General features: G+C 43.9%; 1 long non-coding RNA gene across 1 annotated transcript; it reads left to right on the forward strand.

The window, feature by feature from the left end:
* The first annotated feature begins 3,471 nt into the window (after nt 1–3,471).
* LOC137228556 (uncharacterized) lies at nt 3,472–22,877 on the forward strand. Its single transcript, XR_010945303.1, has 3 exons — nt 3,472–3,611; nt 7,675–7,763; nt 22,593–22,877. It is a non-coding gene; the product is annotated as an uncharacterized lncRNA (long non-coding RNA).
* Nucleotides 22,878–23,184: the final 307 nt, after the last annotated feature.

Consider the following 23,184-nt stretch of genomic DNA (forward strand, 5'->3'; position numbering starts at 1 on the left):
ATCCTTGCCAGGTAATCTTGGTTGTAGGTTCTTCCCTTTCATCACTTTAAGTATATCATGCCACTCCCTTCTGGCTTGTAGAGTTTCTGCTGAGAAAGCAGCTGTTAACCTTATGGGAGTTCCCTTATATATTATGTGTCATTTTTCCCTTGTTGCTTTCAGAAATTTTTCTTTGTCTTTAATTTTTGCCAAATTGATTACTGTGTGTCTAGACGTGTTTCTCCTTGGGTTTATCCTGCCTGGGACTCTCTGCGCTTTCTGGACTTGGGTGGCTATTTCCTTTCCCTGTTAGGGAACTTTTTGACTTCCCTAACATGGGAAATATTTTCTCGGGTATTTCTCTCTCTCTTCTCCTTCTGGGATGCATATAATGCGAACGTTGTTGCGTTTAATGTTGTCCCAGAGGTCTCTTAGGCTATCTTCATTTCTTTTCATTCTTTTTTCTTTATTCTGTTCCGTGGCAGTGCATTCCACCATTCTGTCTTCCAGGTCACTTCTCCGTTCTTCTGCCTCAGTTATTCTGCTACTGATTCCTTCTAGTGTAGTTTTCATTTCAGTTATTGTATTGTTCATCTCTGTTTGTTTTTTCTTTAAATCTTCGAGGTGTTTTTTCTTTAATTCTAGGTCTTTGTTAAACATTTCTTGCATCTTCTCGATCTTTGCCTCCATTCTGTCCTGGATCATCTTCACTATCATCATTCTGAATTCTTTTTCTGGAAGATTGCCTATCTCCACCTCATTTAGTTGTTTTTCTGGGATTTTATCTTGTTCCTTCATCTGGTACATAGCCCTCTGCCTTTTCATCTTGCCTATCTTTCTGTGAATGTGGTTTTTGTTCCACAGGCTGCAGGATTGTAGTTCTTGCTTCTGCTGTCTGCCCTCTCATGGTTACTATTGTTGCATAACAAATTATCCCTTAACTCAGCAGCTTAAATAACTTTTTAATTTTGCTCGTGATTTTACGGGTCAGGAATTTGGGAAGGAAAACAGGTATGGTTTATCTTTGCTTCAAGGTGTCTGGAGCCTTAGCTGGGGCTAAAAAACTGTACACACACCACAATACCAATATTACTACTGCTATATGGAATATAGTTTTAAATTTCTTTACAGTTTGTTATGGGTTGAACTGTGTGCCTCCAAATTAATATGCTGAAGTACCTCAGAATGTGACTGTATTTGGAGATAGGGTCTTCCAAGGGGTAATTAAGGTTAAGTGAGTTCATTAGGGTGGGTCCTTATCCTATGAATGGTCTTGTTATAAGAAGAGGAGATTAGGACAGAGACATGCACAAAAGACTGTGTGAAGATACAGGGTGAAGACAGCCATTGACACACCCAGGAGAGGAGCCTTGGAAGAAACTGACCCTGCTGAGTCCTTGATCTTAAGACTTCCAGCTTCCAGAACTGTGAGGAAATAAATTTTTGTTGTGTAAGCCACCCAGCCTGTGGTACTTTGTTATAGCAGCCCTAGCAAACTAAGACACAGTTCCTTTTTATCTTTAGGATGTATTATAGTAGGGATAGAGTCAATTTAATATATAAAGTTATTAGAAATAATTCCTTTCTGTATAGTTGCCACTAATTCGATACACAATTAGATTCATTTGTTTTATTTACTCTCAATCTTTAGGAATTTCTTTTTTTTAACCCTTTTATTAAATTTTGCTTTATTAAATTTTGCTTTATAATTATTTAAAGCATAGACATGGTTCCAAAGTCAAACCTACAAGATAAAGTACACTGACAGAAGTCTAGTGTCTTACTTCTCTCCCCTTCACTCCATCCCCCCCTCTCCTTACAGATAACCAATTTTACCAGTGTTTGGTTTATATTTCCTTTAAAAAAGGCAAATACATATAAGTAGTTTCATTTCCCTTTTTCAGATATAGTAATATACTCTACACACTGTTCTGCATCTTGCTTTTTTTCACTTAACAAGGTATCCCAGAGATCATGTTGATACACAGAGCCACTTCTTTTTTTACAACTGCACAATACTCGATTGTGTAGATGTCCCTTATAGATGGACATTTGTGTTGCTTCCAGTCTTGTGCTATTATATAAAGTGTGCTGATAGCTTCTTTGAGTGTCTGAGACTTTAGGATGAAATCTCATTAAATCTGCCAGTGTCCTACATCCATCCCTGTCTCAAAGTGAGCTGTTGGTATAGTTTACCCTGATTGCTAAGATATTCCATCTTCCACTCTTTCTTATCTCATTTGGTATAGGAACTCCTTAGCATGAATAACTCAAGCCCCTATATTCAAAATAACACCCATTGCGGTTTTGAAGAAAAAAAGCAGCAATCTCTAGTTCTGCAACTTAGTCTCCTCCCCCTCCCTCCTTCCTCCCCTAAGTAAGACCAAACAAAGTCAGGGATTGTAGGAATGTTTCTCGTTCAGCATTCCTTAGATCTGGAGGAGGAGTCAGACCACATCTTAGGTACCATCTCCCCATCACTCGTGTGGAGAGCAACCTTCCAGTTCACTTACTTATTTACCAAATATTTAATAAATGTTTGCTATGTGTCAGACACCATGCTAGGTGCTAAAGACAAAGCAGTGAATAAGACAACCTCAGTTTCTATCCTCCTGGAGCTCAGACAGTGGCCCTTAGATCTTGTGACTGGCTGAAGCCATTTCAGTCAACACATAAAACAGCACTTACTCATCCTTCTCAAGGAGCTCACAGCTTCAAGAATATCATCATCTTGGGCTTCCCTGGTGGCACAGTGGTTGAGAGTCCACCTGCCGATGCAGGGGACACGGGTTCGTGCCCCGGTCCGGGAAGATCCCACATGCCGCGGAGCGGCTGGGCCCGTGAGCCATGGCCGCTGAGCCTGCGCGTCCGGAGCCTGCGCTCCGCAAAAAGAATATCATCCTCTTCCCAAGGTCAACACCAGACTGAGACTTTCTCCTCCTTGTACGGAAAGTGATGGGAAAAGGCCCAAAAGGTTTGGCAATACTTCCAGGTATTCACTCTTAGGTGTCCAGATTGTAGATCCAATGGGAGCAACTGCTCTAATTCTAACAGACAGTAGCCAGACTTTCCTTTACATGCCTCCTCTAAATCAATAATGCCTCAGTCTTAATTTTGCATTTATTTTGCTCTGGACTCCCAGGTTCTTTTTATAACAGCACTAGTCACCATACATTGAATATTTACTATGCTCCAGGCATCGTGCTAAGTCTTTTCCACTTAAATCATGTAGTTCCCCCCAGTTATAGGGTAGGTACTATTTTTATTATAGAGGCAGACACTGAAGTTTAGGGATGTTAAGTAACATACCCAAGCTCACACATCTAATAAGGGCAGATACAATCAGAGAAGTCACACCGATGAGGGTAAGGCAGTCTCTGGTATGACTGACAGGCTACAGTCAGAATAATAATAGTAACAGCTAACTTTTATTGAGCACTTACTGTTGTACCAAGTACTAAGTGTTTACACGTTAGGTTGGAAAAACTTATTGCTCACCTCTGATGTTTCCTTCCGCACGGGGGAAGCTCTTCTGGCAGATTTCTGACCTCACCCTTTTCCTTGACTCACTCCTCCCCAACAGTGGGGAGGGACAGGAGGACAGGAAGGGGAGGAGAAGCAGCTTCTCAGTGGTGAGTGTGGGGAGTACGGACCCCAAATGCATAGCTCAGCCTCTCTCTGTCTTCCTTCTCTTGGCAGCCAGCCTCCTTTAGAGCCTCTATTGGCGCTCTTCTCCCGTGATGCGTGGTTTACAGGGACAGTTCCCACCTGGGAGGGCTGCTCCAGGCTGTGTGGGTACCCTGCCTAATTCTGGGGTTCACTTACCCACACGTATAAACCACTGACTCCCATATAAAACCTATCAGGATAAAGTTGGTATTTTGATCCCATTTGTTTGATTTCTTTATGCCCATCCCTAAATTAGAGCTTTGTAAGGGATGAGGGGGTGTCCTTTATTATATCCTCTTGAATCCCCAAAATAATTAACTCATTTAATCCTGGGAAGACTTCCATTAGAAACGTACTCTTCCCCTCTCATATGAGGAAATAAATCAGTTCTCATTTGGCCTCTCCCTTGAAGGATAAATATTTGCTCTTAGTTCAGGATCAGATGAAACTAAAGCACATGAGAGAGTCTGCAAATTGTTAAAGCTAAACAAACAGAAGGCCATAAGGGCGGTGGTTCTGGCTCGGACCCCGGCAGTGGGATCCCAATCGGTTCCTTTCCGGCTTCCGGCTCCTGTATCTGTAAAGCCAGGGGTCCGAGCGCCTGCCGCTGGCAGCTCGTTCCTGCTCTACCGTTCAGACTGTGAGTCAGTGGTGACTAGCCTCTGACTGTTTCCCCTGACTTCCTCTGCGTCACTGAGGACTTTTGGAGGCCGCCTTTTCCCTTGATCTAGCTGGGTCCAGTCCCTGGGGGGTCACGAGGTGCTTCAAACTCCCCCTCGGTAACGGGCTCTGCCTTCTGCGGTTTGCTGCTTGCTTGCCTCTGGTTGCGCAGCAACATAACACACGCCCACACCTCCGGTTCGAAGAGGCTGATCTGCTGTCAGGCTCTCGTTGAAGGGGTTCCCCCAGGCCCTCTGCTGCATTTCCTTGCTTTCTCAGAGGGGCCAGATGATGGCGAAAGAAACCCCCTAGTCATTCCTAGGGAGATGTCGGGGCTGAAGTGGAAGTACGCAGACCTCTTCCCAGATAAAAATGCCCATCTCCCTCAGGTCAGCGTTAGGAAGAAAGACCTCACGAGATCCAGGCTTACTCTTAAGAGCCTGATTTCAGGACAGTGAGTTCTGCTATTGCAAAAGCTTGCCCTTTGATTGGCCTCGTGGAATCTAGTTGGGTCACCAGATTCTGGGGAATAGAGGCCATGTGGCAGGCCTTCACCGTAAGTTGCATCTGATTCTGAAACTCCGGTGGTTTAACTCCGGAAGAAAGCAAAATAGCAAAGAACAGGAAGTGGAAAAAATATTTTGCCTAGTGGAAACTACCTCTCCTTCACCTGTGCTCCTCCAAAACAGCAGTCAAATTGGCACAGATACCGCCTCTTCTGGGGGGCATCCCCACAGGGTGCCTCCCCCAGAAGAACTTTGTTGACGAATTTGTTGCCCCAGTTCTTCAGAAGAGAGTTCTAAAGGCATCATTAGAGGAACTTGAGGCTGTGTCTCCCTGCTTCCAGAACAAGAGAGCTCACTCTCTCGCATTTTTGAAAAAAGAAACCTCAGTGGGGTCAGGACGTCAGCACAGAGCCAGGGCCAAGTTCTGAATTAGCTCAAGGGAAATCTTTACATACTGGGAAGTGCTGGGACAGCTCCTCCACAGGGAGGAGCAGAGATGTGTGTTTGCATTGGCCAAGGCGGACAGAGGAATAAGATAAGCACAGGTTTTGAAAGTGCAAAAGGGTGGGGAGGTCAGCGTGTACCAGAGGGAAAAGAACAGGCAGCCAGGATAAGAGACACTGCTCCGTCCTCCTGACCCTTTGCTCCATCCTCCTGACCCCTTTGCTCTGTCCTCCTGACCCTTGCCCTCGCAGGACCTGTCCCACCCGCCACCAGCAGGCACTTCTTCGCTTAGGTGGAGGAGGGGGGTTGTGGCCCTGGGTGGCACTGTTCCCAGAATGAAAAATGCGAGTGTTGGCAACCATATCAAAGGCCTAGAATTGTTCAGAAACCTTTACACCTCTGATCACCAGACCACAGAGCCCAAGGGCCATTCAAGGCCGGTGGGAACTCCGGAACAATAGACTTGGCCCCCTGCTTATCTGTTTGCATAGCTCTCGCACGGCTGTAAATGGGCCCCAGACCAATCACCATCCTACTAATCTCCTTCAAGCCAGTTCTCACAAGTTACAGTCTGTACTAAAGCCAGCAGCAGTTAGAGACGGGAGCTGAGGTTAGGACACTCCACTCTGGAGAGACTGAAACTAGCCTGACTGAACTCAGTGAGGTACTCACCTCAGCACACAATTTCAGGGGGCACCAAAAAACTCAGTAATCGAGATAAATAATACTTAATGTAATCTTTAAAATGTTTTCTTTTGATAGTTTGTTCATCATGGATTATTTTGCATTAGTTTTGATTTTTTTAATGATTGTATCCAAATATGGTTTATCTTAATTACTGAGTTTTTTGGTGCCCCTTAAATTTTACACCTGAGGCGAGTGCCTTAATCACCTCACCCTAAACTCCACCCAGCTGAGAAATGATATTGTTCGCAAACATTCAGAAATCGGAGACGTGGAAAAGCCCCATGACAATTAATCAGGAGGTGAGGGTCCTTCAGAAGGTGTGGAAAGTGAGGCCCTGATATCCCAGGCCTGGATATTGAAGTTGGATGGAGATGTTAGAAAAGTCAGCCTTGTAACAGAGAATTCTGTCAGGGAGTCCGGCTGGAAAGCCCCCTCCAAGGGCTCTATCCAGCCAACCTGAAACCTTTTACAGGGAGGCTGGGGCAAGCATTAGCAGTAGAATGTTGCCTACTTGGTATCAGCTGAGAAGCACTGAAAAGGCTCCTTTTCCCTAAGGTCATGGCAGGTATATACCATCAGTACCGTGGTCAGTCCTTTGGCTCTCTTGAAGTTGTCTTGGTTTTAAAGAACGAGCTGTTATAATACAACCATCTCTGTGGGAAACAATTACTGGTAGATATCTTAGCAGAGACGGACTTATTCATTCAACAAACATTCACTAAGCACCATGGACCAGACTAGAGCAAGATCTACCCTGCCCAATCTAACGGGAGTGACAGATAGGAACGTCAACTTACTGTACCAAGGTCAGGATCGAGGCCAGGGCAGGATGGTGGAAGGGCCCTTCATTCAGTTCAGATCTCCTTCCGTCTGCGACTGCAATATGTAAGGAAAAGCAGGATTCAGGGCAGGCTCCTGCCTGGGATTACAGAAGGGATGGAGACAGCTCTCAAAACACCCTTCACCTGTTTCTCAGATCTGCCTGGGCTTTGTAGGACGAAGAGTAGGCAGCCAGCAATTGGCTTTGATTCACAGAGGTCTTGCTACACAACTCCAGGGGGCACCATTCTCATAGAATATAGTGGCGTTGGACAGGATTGGGAGGGTTCTGTCCTGGCACAGTGAAGACACTCTCTGAGAGGAGGCTGAGTTTGCCCCTGAAGGTATATGGCTGAGCATCTGTGGGCCTCTGCACCAGGAATCCTGACCCTTGTGGGGTGGGAAGAAGAACCCAGATGGGCTCCGCATCTTGGATCTCTGCCTAGGGCTGACCTGACATTGTGAGAGTTTGTCCGGCTTTATGGCCCTGGCCCAGCTCCTCGGGTGAGAAAGGGGCTGTGACCCTAGTTAGGCGGCCTCCCTGGGAGACAGAAGCCATTCCACTGGTGCTTTCTTTGATGTGCTTCTCAGGGGAGGTGGCCCGGGAGCTAATCATTGATTGAGCAGCCTGGGAAATGACAGGAGAGCAGAGGACAGGAGTGTTTCAGGTTCCTGAAACCCGTCTCTCTTTTTAAACAACTACCCAACAAACACATATGCAGCACTTCTATATACATCTTCCTGTTTCTTTTTCATGACAACTCTGTTATGACAGGTTCTATTATTCCCATTTTCCAACTGTGGAAATTGAGTCCTGAAAGGGGACATAACTTCTGGATAAGACAGTCAGTAAACGGAAAAGTTGGGATTGAACATTATACACCTGCGTCTCTTTCCCTGTGTCACTCAGGCCCTGTGACCCAAATGCTTCTATGCTTCAGGCCACACACCAGAGTCATCCTTTCCTCCTCGTCACTGCTCCTCACACAGTCCTTGGCGGCAAGTATTTCTACCTAAGAATGGATTTCCATCTGCTCATTTTCCCTATCTCCCTGCCACTGTCCCAGTTCAAGCCATACTCATGGTTCTGCTGCTACTCTTGAACTCCCTAGGTTTTTTTCCTCTTCTTACTGGCTGTGTGTCTTTGGGCAAATTTCTTAACATCTCAGGGCTTGAGCGTTATCTCTGTAAAAGGGAACTGAGACTAGCACCACTGCACTGGGTTGTGCTAAACATTAGGCGCCATGCTGTGTTTAGAGCAGTTCCTTCCAAGAGAAATATAAATGCAAGACTCGTGTAATTTATAAACTTTTCCAGCCACCATATATTATTTTTAAATTTTATTGTATTTATTTATTTTTTATACAGCAGGTTCTTATTAGTTATTGATTTTACACATATTAGTGTATACATGTCAATCCCAATCTCCCAATTCATTACACCACCACCACCCGCCCCCACTTTCCCCCCTTGGTGTCCATACGTTTGTTCTCTATGTCTGTGTCTTTACCTCTGCCTTGCAAACAGGTTCATCTATACCATTTTTCTAGATTCCACGTATACGCGTTAATACACGATATTTGCTTTTCTCTTTCTGACTTACTTCACTCTGTACGACAGTCTCTAGGTCCATCCACGTCTCTACAAATGACCCAATGTTCTTCCTTTTTATGGTTGAGTAATATTCCATTGTATATATGTACCACTTCTTCATTATTTATTCGTCTGTTGATGGGCATTTAGGTTGCTTCCATGACCTGACTATTGTAAATAGTGCTGCAGTGAACACTGGGGTGCATGGGTCTTTTTGAATTATGGCTTTCTCTGGGCATATGCCCAGTAGTGGGATTGCTAGGTCATATGGTAATTCTATTTTTAGTTTTTTAGGGAACCTCCATACTGTTCTCCATAGTGGCTGTATCAGTTTACATTCCCACCTACAGGGCAAGAGGGCTCCCTTTTCTCCACATTTCCCTTTCCAGCATTTGTTATTTGTAGATTTTTTTATGATGCCCATTCTAACTGGTATGAGGTGATACTTCATTGTAGTTTTGATTTGCATTTCTCTAATAATTAGTGATGTTGAGCAGCTTTTCATGTGCTTCTTGGCCATCTGTATGTCTTCTTTGGAGAGATGTCTATTTACGTCTTCTGCCCATTTTTTTTTTTTTTTTTTGCAGTACGTGGGCCTCTCACTGCCACGGCCCCTCCCATTGCGGAGCACAGTCTCCAGACGTGCAGGCTCAGCAGCCATGGCTCACGGGCCCAGCTGCTCCGTGGCATGTGGGATCCTCCTGGACCAGGGCACGTACCCATGTCCCCTGCAGCGGCAGGCAGACTCTCAACCACTGTGCCATCAGGGAAGCCCCCTTCTGCCCATTTTTTGATTGGGTTGTTTGCTTTTTTAATATTGAGCTGCATGAGCTGTTTATATATTTTAGAGATTAATCCTTTGTCTGTTGATTTGTTTGCAAATATTTTCTCCCATTCTGAGGGTTGTCTTTTCATCTTGTTTATGGTTTCCTTTGCTGTGCAAAAGCTTTTAAGTTTCATTTGGTACCATTTGTTTATTTTTGTTTTTATTTCCATTTCTCTAGGAGGTGGATCAAAAAGGATCTTGCTGTGATTTATGTCAAAGAGTGTTCTTCCTATGTTTTCCTCTAAGAGTTTTATAATGGCCTGTCTTACATTTAGGTCTTTAATCCATTTTGAGTTTATTTTTGTGTATGGTGTTAGTGAGTGTTCTAATTTCATTCTTTTACATGTAGCTGTCCAGTTTTCCCAGCACCACTTGTTGAAGAGACTGTCTTCTCTCCATTGTATATTCTTGCCTCCTTTGTCATAGATTACTTGACCATAGGTGCGTGAGCTTATCTCTGGGCTTTCTCTCCTGTTCCATTGATCTATATTTCTGTTTTTGTGCCAGTACCATATTGTCTTGATTACTGTAGCTTTGTAGTATAGTCTGAAGTCAGGGAGTCTGATTCTTCCAGCTCCAAATTTTCCCCTCAAGGTTGCTTTGGCTATTTGGGGTCTTTTGTGTCTCCATACAAATTTTAAGATTTTTCGTTCTAGTTCTGTAAAAAATGCCATTGGTAATTTGAGAGGGATTGCACTGAATCTGTAGATTGCTTTGGGTAGTATAGTCATTTTCACAATATTGATTATTCCAATCCAAGAACATCTGTTTGTGTCATCTTTGATTTCTTTCATCAGTCTTACAGTTTTCTGAGTACAGGTCATTTACCTCCTTAAGTAGGTTTATTCCTAGGTATTTTATTCTTTTTTTTGCAATAGTGAATGGTATTGTTTCCTTAATTTCTCTGTCCGATCTTTCGTTGTTAGCATATAGGAATGCAAGAGATTTCTGTGCATTAATTTTGTATCCTGCAACTTTAGCAAATTCATTGCTTACCTCTTAGTAGTCTTCTGGTGGCATCTTTAGGATTCTCTATGTATAGTATCATGTCATCTGAAAACAGTGACAGTTTTACTTCTTCTTTTCCAATTTGGATCCCTTTTCTTTCTTTTTCTTCTCTAATTGCTGTGGCTACAACTTCCAAAACTATGTTGAATACTAGTGGTGAGAGAGTGGACATCCTTGTCTTGTTCTTGATCTTAGAGGAAATGGATTCAGTTTTTCACCATTGAGAATGATGTTTGATTTGGGTTTGTTGTATATGGCCTTTTTTATGTTGAGGTAGGTTCCCTCTATGCCCACTTTCTGGAGAGTTTTTATCAAAAATGGGTGTTGAATTTTGTCAAAAGCTTTTTCTGCATCTATTGAGATGATTATATAGTTTTATTCTTCAATTTGTTAATATGGTTATCACATTGATTGATTTGCATATACTGAAGAATGCTTGCATCCCTGGGATAAATCCCACTTGATCATGGTGTATGATCCTTTTAATCTGTTGCTGGATTCTGTTTGCTAGTATTTTGTTGAAGATTTTTGCGTCTATATTCATCAGTGATATTGGTCTGTAATTTTCTTTTTTTGTAGTATCTCTATCTGGTTTTGGTATCAGGGTGATGGTGGCCTTGTAGAATGAGTTTGGGAGTGTTCCTTCCTCTGCAAATTTCTGGAAGAGTCTGAGAAGTATGGGTGTTAGCTCTTCTCTAAATGTTTGATGGAATTCACCTGTGAAGCCATCTGGTCCTGGGCTTCTGTTTGTTGGAAGATTTTTTTTTTTTGCGGTACGTGGGCCTCTCACTGTTGTGGCCTCTCCCGTTGCGGAGCACAGGCTCCGGACGTGCAGGCTCAGCGGCCATGGCTCACAGGCCCAGCCACTCCGCGGCACATGGGATTTTCCTGGACCAGGGCACGAACCCATGTCCCCTGCATCAGCCGGTGGACTCTCGACCACTGCGCCACCAGGGAAGCCCTGTTGGAAGATTTTTAATCACAGTTTCAATTTCATTACTTGTGATTGGTCTGTTCATATTTTCTATTTCTTCCTGGTTCAGTCTCGGAAGGTTATACCTTTCTAAGAATTTGTCCATTTCTTCCAAGTTGTCCATTTTATTGGCATAGAGTTGCTTGTAGTAGTCTCTTAGGATGCTTTGTATTTCTGTGGTGTCTGTTGTAACTTCTCCTTTTTCATTTCTAATTTTATTGATTTGAGTCCTCTCCCTCTTTTTCTTGATGAGTATGTCTAAAGGTTTATCAATTTTGTTTATCTTCTCAAAGAACCAGCTTTTAGTTTTATTGATCTTTGCTCCTGTTTTCTTTGTTTCTGTTTCATTTATTTCTGCTCTGATCTTTATGATTTCTTTCCTTCTAACTTGGGCTTTTTTTTTTTGGTTCTTCTTTCTATAGTTCCTTTAGGTGTAAGGTTAGATTGTTTATTTGAGATTTTTCTTGTTTCTTGAGGTAGGATTGTATTGCTATAAACTTCCCTCTTAAAACTGCTTTTGCTGCATCCCATAGGTTTTGGATCGTTGTGTTTTCGTTGTAATTTGTCTCTAGGTATTTTTTGACTTCCTCTTTGATTTCTTCAGTGATCGCTTGGTTATTTAGTAACATATTGTTTAGCCTCCATGTGTTTGTGTTTTTTACATTTTTTCCCTGTAATTTATTTCTAATCTCATAGTATTGTGGTCAGAAAAGATGCTTGATATGATTTCAATTTTCTTAAATTTACTGAGGCTTCGTTTGTGACCCAAGATGTGATCTATCCTGGAGAATGTTCCTTGTGCACTTGAGAAGAACATGTAATCTGCTGTTTTTGGATGGAATGTCCTACAAATATCAATTAAATCTATCTGGTCTATTGTGTCATTTACAGCTTGTGTTTCCTTATTAATTTTCTGTTTGGATGATCTGTCCATTGGTGTAAATGAGGTGTTAAAGTCCCCAAATGTTATTGTGTTACTGTCGTCTTCCTCTTTTATAGCTGTTAGCATTTGCCTTATGTATTAAGGTGCTTCTATGTTGGGTGCATAAATATTTATAATTGTTATATCTTCTTCTTGGATTGATCCCTAGATCATTATGTAGTGTTCTTCCTTGTCTCTTGTAACATTCTGTATTTTAGAGTCTATTTTATCTGATATGAGTATTGCTACTCCAGCTTTCTTTTTCTTTTTCTTTTTTTTTTTTTTGTGGTACGCGGTCCTCTCACTGTCGTGGCCTCTCCCATTGCAGAGCACAGGCTCTGGACATGCAGGCTCAGCGGCCATGGCTCACGGGCCCAGCCACTCCGCGGCATGTGGGATCTTCCCAGACTGGGGTACGAACCCGTGTCCACTGCATTGGCAGGTGGACTCTCAACCACTGCGCCACCAGGGAAGCCCTCCAGCTTTCTTTTGATTTCCATTTGTATGGAATATATTTTCCATCCCCTCACTTTCAGTCTGTATGTGTCCCTAGGTCTGAAGTGGGTCTCTTGTAGACAGCATATATATATGGGTCTTGTTTTTGTATCCATTCAGCAAGCCTGTGTCTTTTGGTTACAGCATTTAATCCATTCACATTTAAGGTGATTATCAATATGTATGTTCCTATGACCATTTTCTTAATTGTTCTGGGTTCACTTTTGTAGGTCCTTTTCTTTCTTGTATTTCCCACTTAGAGAAGGTTCCTTTAGCATTTGTTGTAGAGCTGGTTTGGTAGTGCTGAATTCTCTTAGCTTATGCTTTTCTGTAAAGCTTTTGATTTCTCCATTGAATCTGAATGAGATCCTTGCCGGGTAGAGTAATCTTGGTTGTAGGTTCTTCTGTTTCATCACTTTAAATATATCATGCCACTCCCTTCTGGCTTGTAGAGTTTCTGCTGAGAAATCAGCTGTTAACCTTATGGGAGTTCCCTTGTATGTTATTTGTCATTTTTCCATTGTTGCTTTTAATAATTTTTCTTTGTCTTTAATTTTTATTAATTTTGATTACTATGTGTCTCGGGTTTATCCTGCTCAGGACTCTCTGTGCTTCCTGGACTTGGGTGGCTATTTCCTTTCCCATGTTAGGGAAGTTTTCGACTTCCCTAACATGGGAAATATTTTCTTGGGTCCTTTCTCTCTCTCTTCTCCTCTGGGACCCCTATAATGTAAATGTTGGTACATTTAACGTTGTCCCAGCCAGTCACCATATTTAAAAAGGCAAAAATAAATAAGTGAAATTAGTTTTAGTAATATAATCTATTTAACACAGCATATAAACACAGTATCCATTTAACATGTAAACAGTATTTTTAAAATATTAATATTTATATTCGTTTTTTCATACTAAGTCTTCCAAGTCCAGTGTGTATTTCACTGTAACAACATATCTCAGTTTGGAGGACTAGCCACATGTCAAGTGTCTAGTAACCACATGTGGCCAGTGGCTCCTGTACTGGGCAGCACAGGCTTAGCGTGCTCAGAGCAAGGTCCTGGTGCCTAAGTGTTCGCTCTTACAGTGGCATGTTTGCTATATATATATATGGTGGTACAGCTGTTCCATGGTCCTGGGGCCCAGGCACATACTTCTTTCTGAGCTCACTGCTTTTGTTCTTGCTTTCCCCTGCCTACTACCTTCACTATGGGAGGTTATGGGACTGACTCCAGGTGGGGCAGAAGCTCTGGCATCTGTTTCCTGCCAGCAGCCAGCCTGAAGGTGAGGCCCACCATACCTTAGTTTTCCTGTCTGCTAATGGGGAGCAGTTCCACTCAGCGAACTTAATTATATCCAATCAATCCTAATACAGTTAGTGCGTCTGGTGAGGCTCCCCAGAGTGGGAAGGCATATTTTGGTAAGGAGCGCTCAGGAAATGACCCTTTGAGTCAGGAGAAGAGGCATGTCCACATCCCTAGCCCCCTGCTGAGGAGGAGGGAGGCACCAGGAGCCACAGTGGAAGGTGGTAATTAGGGAGGGGTTTCCAGGGCAGAGCTCTGAGTCTCTGCAGAGCTTATGATGTCTTTCCATTTCTTTCATTTTAAAAGAGTTGGGCTGGAAGCATCTGGAGCCTGGAAGGACAGTCTGCCCTTCAGTGCGGTTTCCTGCCCCCATCCCTAATGCCACCCTCCTCTGCGCAAATACAGAAGCAGAACACTCTTCAAAGAGCTGTGTCAGGCAGGCCAGCTGCTGGCCCTTGCCCTCGGCTCAGCTGCTGGCACGGGCTATTGGTGCTGAGGGCCCACTGCCTTCCTGCCCAGAGCATCTCCATGACTTGGCTTTGCTCTCCTCACGTTTCTCAGGCATCCAGATGTATAAGTTTGCTGGGGCTGCCCCAACAAAGCACCACAGACTGGGTGTTTTATCATAAAAGAAAACTATTGTCTCACAGTATGGAAGCTAGAAGTCAGAAATCAAGGTGTGGGCAGGATTGGTTCCTTCGAAGAGCTGTGAGAGAAGGACCTGTTCCAGGTCTCTGTCCTAGCTTCTGGTGGCCTCCGGAGTTCCTTGCCTTATAGATGATGTCTTTTCTGTGTCTTTACATCATTTTTTGCTCTCTGCTTGTCTGTCTCGAGGTCCACATGTCCCCTTTTTATAAGGACCCCAATCAAATTGAATTTGGATCCACCCTAATGACCTCATCTAACCTGTCTACCTTGCTAAAGACCCCATCTCCAAATAAAGTCACCTTCTGGAGTACGAGGGGTTAGGATTTAAACATGTGAATTTTGGGGGGGACACAATTCAGTCTATAACACCAGCCTAAGCTCTTTTGGCAAGTGTGGGCATCTGTCCTCATACCTAGGAATCTAGAAGGTGGGTGAGCCTCTGAGCCTTCCAGGGCCAGGGACCATGTCTTCAAGCCTGTAGGTGTATCCAACAGAGCTGTCAGGATAATTGCCCGTAATTACGAAACCAGCTCACACAAACTCAGAATTCCCTGGGGCTGCAGGCAATACAATGACCAACAAAACTCAGGCCCCTGCCCTTTAGGAAATGTAATTCAGTAGGAGAGATAAGACATTAACAAGATAGTAAAATACAGGACAGAGAAAGGTACAGAGAATAAAGCCATAGAAGAGGAGTACTTTCTTTGGTTCAGAGGTAAGGGAAAGGTTCATGGAGATTCGCTTCCAAGGGTCATTCTGATTCCAAAGGCAAAGATGAGAAAGGTTGGGCATTCCGGGGGTGGAATTCCAGGGAAAGGTGGGCCTTCCAGGGAAGACTGGATTGCGTGGAAGTGGACGATGGAAGCAGCTAGGGTGAGAACAGGGTGGAAGAGCAGGACAAAGCCTAGTTGTGGTGGTCTTTTCCTGCCAGGCCATGGGGTCCATGGGGAGTTTTGCAGCAGGAGAACAACATAATGCAAATCACTGATTAGGAACATGAATCCGGTCGGTAAGAATGGGCTAGGAGGGGTTAAGACGGTGGAGTAGAGAAGGTGAGGACTTGTAGGAAGCTGGGGAGAGGCCTGAGTTAGGGCAGTTGCTGTGGAAATGCAAAGGAAGGGATGGGAGTGGGGAAGTGGGAAGAAAGAGCCCACAGAACATGACACTTAGGTGTGGGAGGAAAAGAGAAGACAGAGGTGGCTTCAGCTTTTCAAGTCTGGGCAGTTTGGAGAGGGTGGGTACCATCAAGAGCAGGAAATGGGGAAGTCAGGGTGTGGCTGTCCTGCTGTGTCCAGACATGTCCTGCCGGAAGGGGGAGGCTCCCCCGTCCTCCCACCTCCCTTCAATTGCCAAAAGCAGGAGTGGCCTCCCCTGACCCCTCCTCGTTCCTTTTTTCCTCAGAAGCTGTATCTTAGTCATTTAAAGGTACTCTGTGGTCTCAAGGGTGTTCTTGACGTCACAGTGAGGAAATGAGAAAAGGGAAAGATGTTCAAGCAATATGAAGGAGACTTCAAGAGATTGCAGGGTGTAAAACAGATATCGGACAGCATCAGCCCAAAGCTGGCTCAGCACCCACAGAACGCCTCTGACACTGACAACCCCCCTTTGGGGCAAAACAGACACTTGTATTCAGTTCCTAGCTCCTGGCTTTTCTCCCTCTGAAATGCATAAGATACAACTTTTGTCTCCTTATGAAAGCTTCTCATCTCCTTTGTGTATAGACCACGGAGCATGCCTGTGTTGTGTGTGTGTGTGCGTGTGTGCGTGTGTGTGTGTGTGTGTGTGTGTGTGTGTGTGTGTGTGTGTTCCCTGCTTGGTATCTCTTCGTCCCTACCCCATCTCACCCCTCTCCCACTGCAGGAGTATTAAACTCCTGCTAGCAAGTTCCAGAGCCTAATCAGGCAGAAATCCTACTGTGGGCAGGGAGACGCCAACAGTGTAGTTGGGAAATCACTGTCTGCTAATAAAATAAAGATGCTGGAAATGAGATCTAGTTGATACCACTTTTTTTTTTTTTGCCTCAGCTGTGATCTGTTATCTCTGAGGGCTAAGGGGGGGAAGCCCATGTAAGAGATGAGGCTGGGGCTCCTACCACACCTGTTTCTGGATGGGGATCATGCAGCAAAACATCTGGAAACATCCTGAGGTTGACTATAAGGGAACACAGTGTTCAAAATGCCAAGCAGTCTGGGTGGTGGGGATGATGGGGTTGAGAACTTTAAAAGGCTGCGATATCATCCCCTCTGGTCTCAGCGTCTGCCACTTCATAAAGGAATTTAACTCCCATCAGAAACAATCCAAATGAACTGCAATAGGGGATTGGCTTAAGCCACTACCTTTTATCCACACAATAAAACCCGCTGCGGCCACTAAAAGGGAGTGGTAGAAGTGGTTACACGGACGTGGAAAGCTGTTTATGATCTATTGTTGAGGATATATACTGTGATATCTAGTTTTCTGAGTGAAAACATATATGCATTAAATGTTGAAAGTGGTTATGTCCTAGTTGTATTATGGGTGACTTTTCTCTCCTTTTCTTCCCTCTTTTTTCTTCAATGAAAATACACTACTTGTGAAATTTTTAAATGAATACAATTAGCAGTTATTTAAAATGATTTAACATATGTCCTCAGAAATATTTCATGGGTGCTTAATAGGAAAGGAGCCTTAGATGAAGAGCATCTCTTGACTGCCCAGGGCAGCCGTGGTCCTCCCCACGCCCTCTCCTCACTGCTTTCCATCTCAAAGCTCCTGTCAGCAGGATTGCTCTCCTGAGCCCTGCTGGGAAGGATGTGGGGATGGCGGGGGTGGGGGTGGGGGGCTCCGATAAGCATCACTGCCTTCATTAGGAGAGGGGAGGGGTCTCAGGCAGGTTGAGTGACTCTTACTCTGAAATCCCCAGTTAATCGGGTCCTGTAGGAGGTAGGGACTGGCCTTTCTTTCTCTCTCCTTCTGTTTTCCAGCTGCCAGCTGCTTCTCTCATGAATAGGTTTTCTTTTGGTTTCAGTCCCATGACTTTGCTTTCCAAGTGCTATTGTGCCCAGGCCAGCTGGTTAGCAGGACTGGTTTTTAGGGTTATTGAGTCTTCAGGTCACACTGGGGTTAAGTGCCATGGGAAAGGCAGAAACAAAGTTAGAAGGTCACAAGGAAATCAGGGGGCCAGGGTCAGTGTGAAAGGAGGTGGGCCTTCCTGTACCGCACGGCCGGAGGGCCCGAGTGAGTGTCCCACAAGTGGGCAGGTCATTGTCAGGGACCTGAGTGCAAGGTTCCTACAGCAAAACTCTCAGGGCCAAAAGAATGTCCAGGTGTTCCTCGAACAGCTGTGCAGGCTTTTGCCACTGCTTTGAAAGGTTAAAGTGGGTCATACCCACCTGTTCAGCCCTGCCTCGCCCTCCAAGGGGCACCACGGCTGCAGGTGAGAGGTCATCTTCTGTTCCCGTAGTGTCTGCAGTGAGGAGAGCCTGGAATCGCTGTGCAGCTTTAGAAGCTGTTTGGTTACAGGACAGCTTGTCCTATGTGTGTTTTTACTATGACCCAGCACCTATATCAGTGTTTTTATCTGGGGAGATCTGACCTGGAGAAAAGGGGAGCCCCGAGAAAACCCAGACTCCCCAGGACCTTGGGCTGGAGCCCCTGAACTCTTCTTGACTGCTCTGCTTTCTCTTCTAAGGAGAAAAGAATTCTGACATACCAGTTCCAGGGGGTACAGTCAGAAAATGGGGAGCAGTGGCTATGAACTCTGCCTGTGTCCCTGCACTACTTTAATTTCTCTGACCTTCAGTTTCTTCATATGTAAAGAGAAAGACTAATATGCTTTGGAGCTGTCGTGAAATAATGCATCATAAAGAATTTAGAGGACAGTGCTGGGAGCTGAGGGCGCACTAAGAGAGATGGACTGGAAAAACATGTAACAGCTAGTATGGGCAGAGACAGATGTTCCTACCAGAGTGCAGGGCAAGACTGCTGGAGCAGGTTCTGGAGCACCTTCTGGTGCCAGGCATTAACTCGTTAGCTGCTGGACTGTGGGGAGTCTCCAGAGAGGAGCTGGGGTGATGAGGAAGGTAATGCTATTTATCCACAAGCGTGAAGTTACTTAAATACTTTAACAGTCGAGTATGGCAGCACACCACCTGAATATCAATTGTAATTCTAAATATTAAATATTCATTAGAATAAATAAATATTAGCTACAGGGCTTTTAAAGCTAGATTCCCTCTTCCCCAATATACGTGTGCATGCGTACACGTACACACACACACACACACACACAGCTTCTTAACTTTTTTTTTTTCTTTTGTTACGCGGGCCTCTCACTGTTGTGGCCTCTCCCATTGCGGAGCACAGGCTCCGGACACGCAGGCTCAGTGGCCATGGCTCACGGGCCCAGCCACTCCGCGGCATGTGGGATCTTCCCGGACCGGGGCACAAACCCGTGTCCCCTGCATCTGCAGGCGGACTCTCAACCACTGTGCCACCAGGGAAGCCCGATTTCTTAACTTTTAAGACAGAAAACCCACAAAGGTAAAGGACCAATACGTGTCAGACTTGGACTGCAGCACTCAGATGCACAGTCTCTGGGCTGGGGAGTATGTGCATCTGAGCAGCTGCAATCCAAGTCTGCTCAGGGCAACTACCTTCTGATGAGCCTTGCAGTCCTGCTCTGCCCAGTATAGACTATACAGTGTCCAGATTACAGTGTCAGGGGGAGAGGGCTGGGTGGGGATACAGGAAAAGCTTCCTGGGCTTTGGTGGCAAATCAAGGTGTTCTCTATTAGTTTGCTAGGGCTGACTTAACCCAGTACCAAAGACTTTCTGGCTTAAACAACAGGAATTTATTTTCTCACAGTTGTGAAGGCTAGAAGTTCCAGACCAAGGTGCCAACAGGGTTGCTTCCTTCTGAGGGATCTGTTCCAGGCCTCTCTCGTTGGCTCCTAGACAGCTGTCTTATCCCTGCATCTTCACATCACCTTGCCTGTATGTGTCTGTGTCCAAATCTTCTCTTCTTATAAGGATTCCAGTCATATTGGATTAGGGCCCTTCTTTTTTTTTTTTTTTTGTGGTACGCGGGCCTCTCACTGTTGTGGCCTCTCCCGTTGTGGAGCACAGGCTCTGGACACGCAGGCTCAGCGGCCATGGCTCACAGACCCAGCCGCTCTGCGGCATGTGGGATCTTCCCGGAGCAGGGCACGAACCCGTGTCCCCTGCATCCGCAGGCGGACTCTCAACCACTGCGCCACCAGGGAAGCCCTAGGGCCCTTCTTAATGACCTCATTTTAGAGCCTATCTCCAAATATGTTTACATTCTGAGGTTTTGGGGGTTAAACTTCAACATAATGAATTTGGGGGGAGACATAATTCAGTCCGTAACAAGTTCATGCCTCCTACCCTGGTATACCCAGGGCAGTCTGCAGGCGTTTTTCTCTAGCAAACGTAGGGTACGTGCTCCTCTGAGATTTCTCCCCATGTGTTCTTTTTCTCACTTTTTCTTTTTTAACAACTTTATTGGAGTATAATTGCTTTACAATGGTGTGTTAGTTTCTGCTGTATAACAAAGTGAATCAGCTATACGTATACATATATCCCCATATCTCCTCCCTCTTGCGTCTCCCTCGCACCCTCCCTATCCCACCCCTCTAGGTGGTCACAAAGCACCGAGCTGATCTCCCTGTGCTATGCGGCTGCTTCCCACCAGCTATCTGTTTTACATTTGGTAGTGTATATATGTCCATGCCACTCTCTCACTTTGTCCCAGCTTACCCTTCCCCCCCCCGTGTCCTCAACTCCATTCTCTACGTCTGTATCTTTCTTCCTGTCCTGCGCCTAAGTTCTTCAGAAGCATTTTTGTTTTTTGATTCCATATATATATATGTGTTAGCATATGGTATTTGTTTTTCTCTTTCTAACTTACTTCACTCTGTATGACGGACTCTAGGTCCATCCACCTCACAACAAATAACTCAATTTCATTTTTTATGGCTGAGTAATATTCCATTGTATATATGTGCCACATCTTCTTTTCCATTCATCTGTAAATGGACACTTAGGTTGCTTCCATGTCCTGGCTATTGTAAATAGAGCTGCAATGAACATTGTGGTACATGACTCTTTTTGAATTATGGTTTTCTCAGGGTATGTGCCCAGTAGTGGGATTGCTGGGTCGTATGGTAGTTCTATTTTTAGTTTTTTAAGGAACCTCCATACTGTTCTCCATAGTGGCTGTATCAATTTACATTCCACCAACAGTGTACGAGGGTTCCCTTTTCTCCGCACCCTTTCCAGCATTTACTGTTTGTAGATTTTTTGATGATGGCCATTCTGACTGGTGTGAGATGATATCGCATTGTAGTTTTGATTTGCATTTCTCTAATAATTAGTGATGTTGAGCATCCTTTCATGTGTTTGTTGGCAATCAGTATATCTTCTTTGGAGAAATGTCTATTTAGGTCTTCTGCCCATTTCTGGATTGGGTTGTTTGTTTTTTTGATATTGAGCTGCATGAGCTGCTTGTATATTCTGGAGATTAGTCCTTTGTCTGTTGCTTCATTTGCAAATATTTTCTGTTGCTTCATTTGCAAATATTTTCTCCCATTCTGAGGGTTGTCTTTTCATCTTTTTTTTTTTTTTTTTTTTTGTCTTTTCATCTTGTTTATGGTTTCCTTTGCTGTGCAAAAGCTTTTAAGTTTCACTAGGTCCCATTTGTTTCTTTTTGTTTTTATTTCCATTTCTCTAGGAGGTGGGTCAAAAAGGATCTTGCTGTGATTTATGTCATAGAGTGTTCTGCCTATGTTTTCCTCTAAGAGTATTATAGTGTCTGGCCTTACATTTAGGTCTTTAATCCATTTGGAGTTTATTTTTGGGTACAGTGTTAGGGAGTGTTCTAATTTCATTCTTTTACATGTAGCTGTCCAGTTTTCCCAGCACCACTTATTAAAGAGGCTGTCTTTTCTCCATTGTCTATTCTTGCCTCCTTTATCAAAGATAAGATACCATACGTGCCTGGGTTTATCTCTGGGCTTTCTCTCCTGTTCCATTGATCTATATTTCTGTTTTTGTGTCAGTACCATACTGTCTTGATTACTTTAGCTTTGTAGTAGAGTCTGAAGTCAGGAAGCCTGATTCCTCCAGCTCCGTTTTTCTTTCTCAAGATTGCTTTGGCTATTCGGAGTCTTTTTCTTTTTCTCACTTCTTACTGTGAAAATATTCAAACACATAATAGAATATATGCTGATCCATGTATCCCTCACTAAATTCCATACTGGTTAACATTTTGTCAAATATCATTTTGTGCATGTGTGTGTGTAGGAACCATTTCAAAGTTACCTTTAAATATTTCAGGATGCACTTCTAAAAATAAATGATAAATAAGAAAACATTCTTTTACACAGCCACCATGCCATTACCATATCTAACAATAATTTCCTATATCATCTAATATATAATCAGTCCATATTCATGATTCTTCGACTACCACCAAAATGTCTTACAATGATTTTCTTCACCAACCAAAAGTCATACATTGAAAATGGTTCTGTCTCTTCAGTATCTTGCCTCTTTTCATCTTAAACATTTCCCCACCACCACCTTTTCTTTTCATGATATTGACGTTTTGAAGACACTAAGCCACATTGGAATGTCCCACATCCTGGTGTTGTCTGATCATCTCCCTTGAGGTAGTGTTTTATCTCAGGTCACTATAATAAATAGCTACACGAAAACTGTTTATTTACTGTAAAACAGTTGTGAGGACAGTACCTGGCATGACTCCAGATCTTGATGTATGTTCCACTGTATGAGAAATTCTCACCAGGTTTTAGTACCAGGAAAGAGCTGTATCTCCCCCTACAAATGGCATTTTATTCTCTTCTGATTAGAGCTATGAAACCTACTGTCTCTCATTTTGTTCGGGAAGCGCAGAGTGAAATTTACAACTGAGGTATACTTTAGGGTTATCCCATCTGCTTCTCCTTTTTTCCCTCAATCCTGGGTTCTATTTTGTTAAGTCTTTAAGGCTATTGTGTGTCTTTCATTGTAAATTCAAATTCTTTTTTGTTTGTTTGCTTTAAAGATTTAGGATGTAAATAAGTCCAGCTGATTTCCCCAAGGTCTTTCCTTACGTCCAAGCTAAGAGAGGAAGAGCTTGCCCAGAGGTGCTTTGGAGACAACTCCTTTCAGGGAACCAGAGGATTGCAGAAAACTTCTGAAGACCGAGCCTCTCCTGCACACAGTGTGCTCGTCAAGGAAGTTACGATTTAACAGTGACCTTGTCTTCTGACAGTGAACTGGATGTCTGCTCCACTTGCTAATTTCTTAAGGTGATCCTGGCTCTCCCAGAGTAACTTCTGGCCCACATGTACCTGCCACCATTCAGTTGTTCACCAAGCTCTGTGCCAGGAATGAAGAGAAAGCTGAGAAAGCAGTTATAGCTTCTGAACGATGGGGTTTAGGATGTATGGCTCTTTTATATTTCCTTGAGATCACAATAGCTCTTGATATTCAAGGACTTAAACACACAGATTAACAGGGTTATTAATCTCAGTGGAAACTTGATAGCCAGAAATATAAATACCATGAGGTGTGGTTTTAGTAGCTGCTTATTAAGTACTTATTATGTGCCAGGAATATAAGTGTATTGCCTTACTTAATCCTCACAACAATTC

This window comes from Pseudorca crassidens, chromosome 8 (genome assembly GCF_039906515.1).
Source record: "Pseudorca crassidens isolate mPseCra1 chromosome 8, mPseCra1.hap1, whole genome shotgun sequence".
Classification (NCBI taxonomy): domain Eukaryota; kingdom Metazoa; phylum Chordata; class Mammalia; order Artiodactyla; family Delphinidae; genus Pseudorca; species Pseudorca crassidens.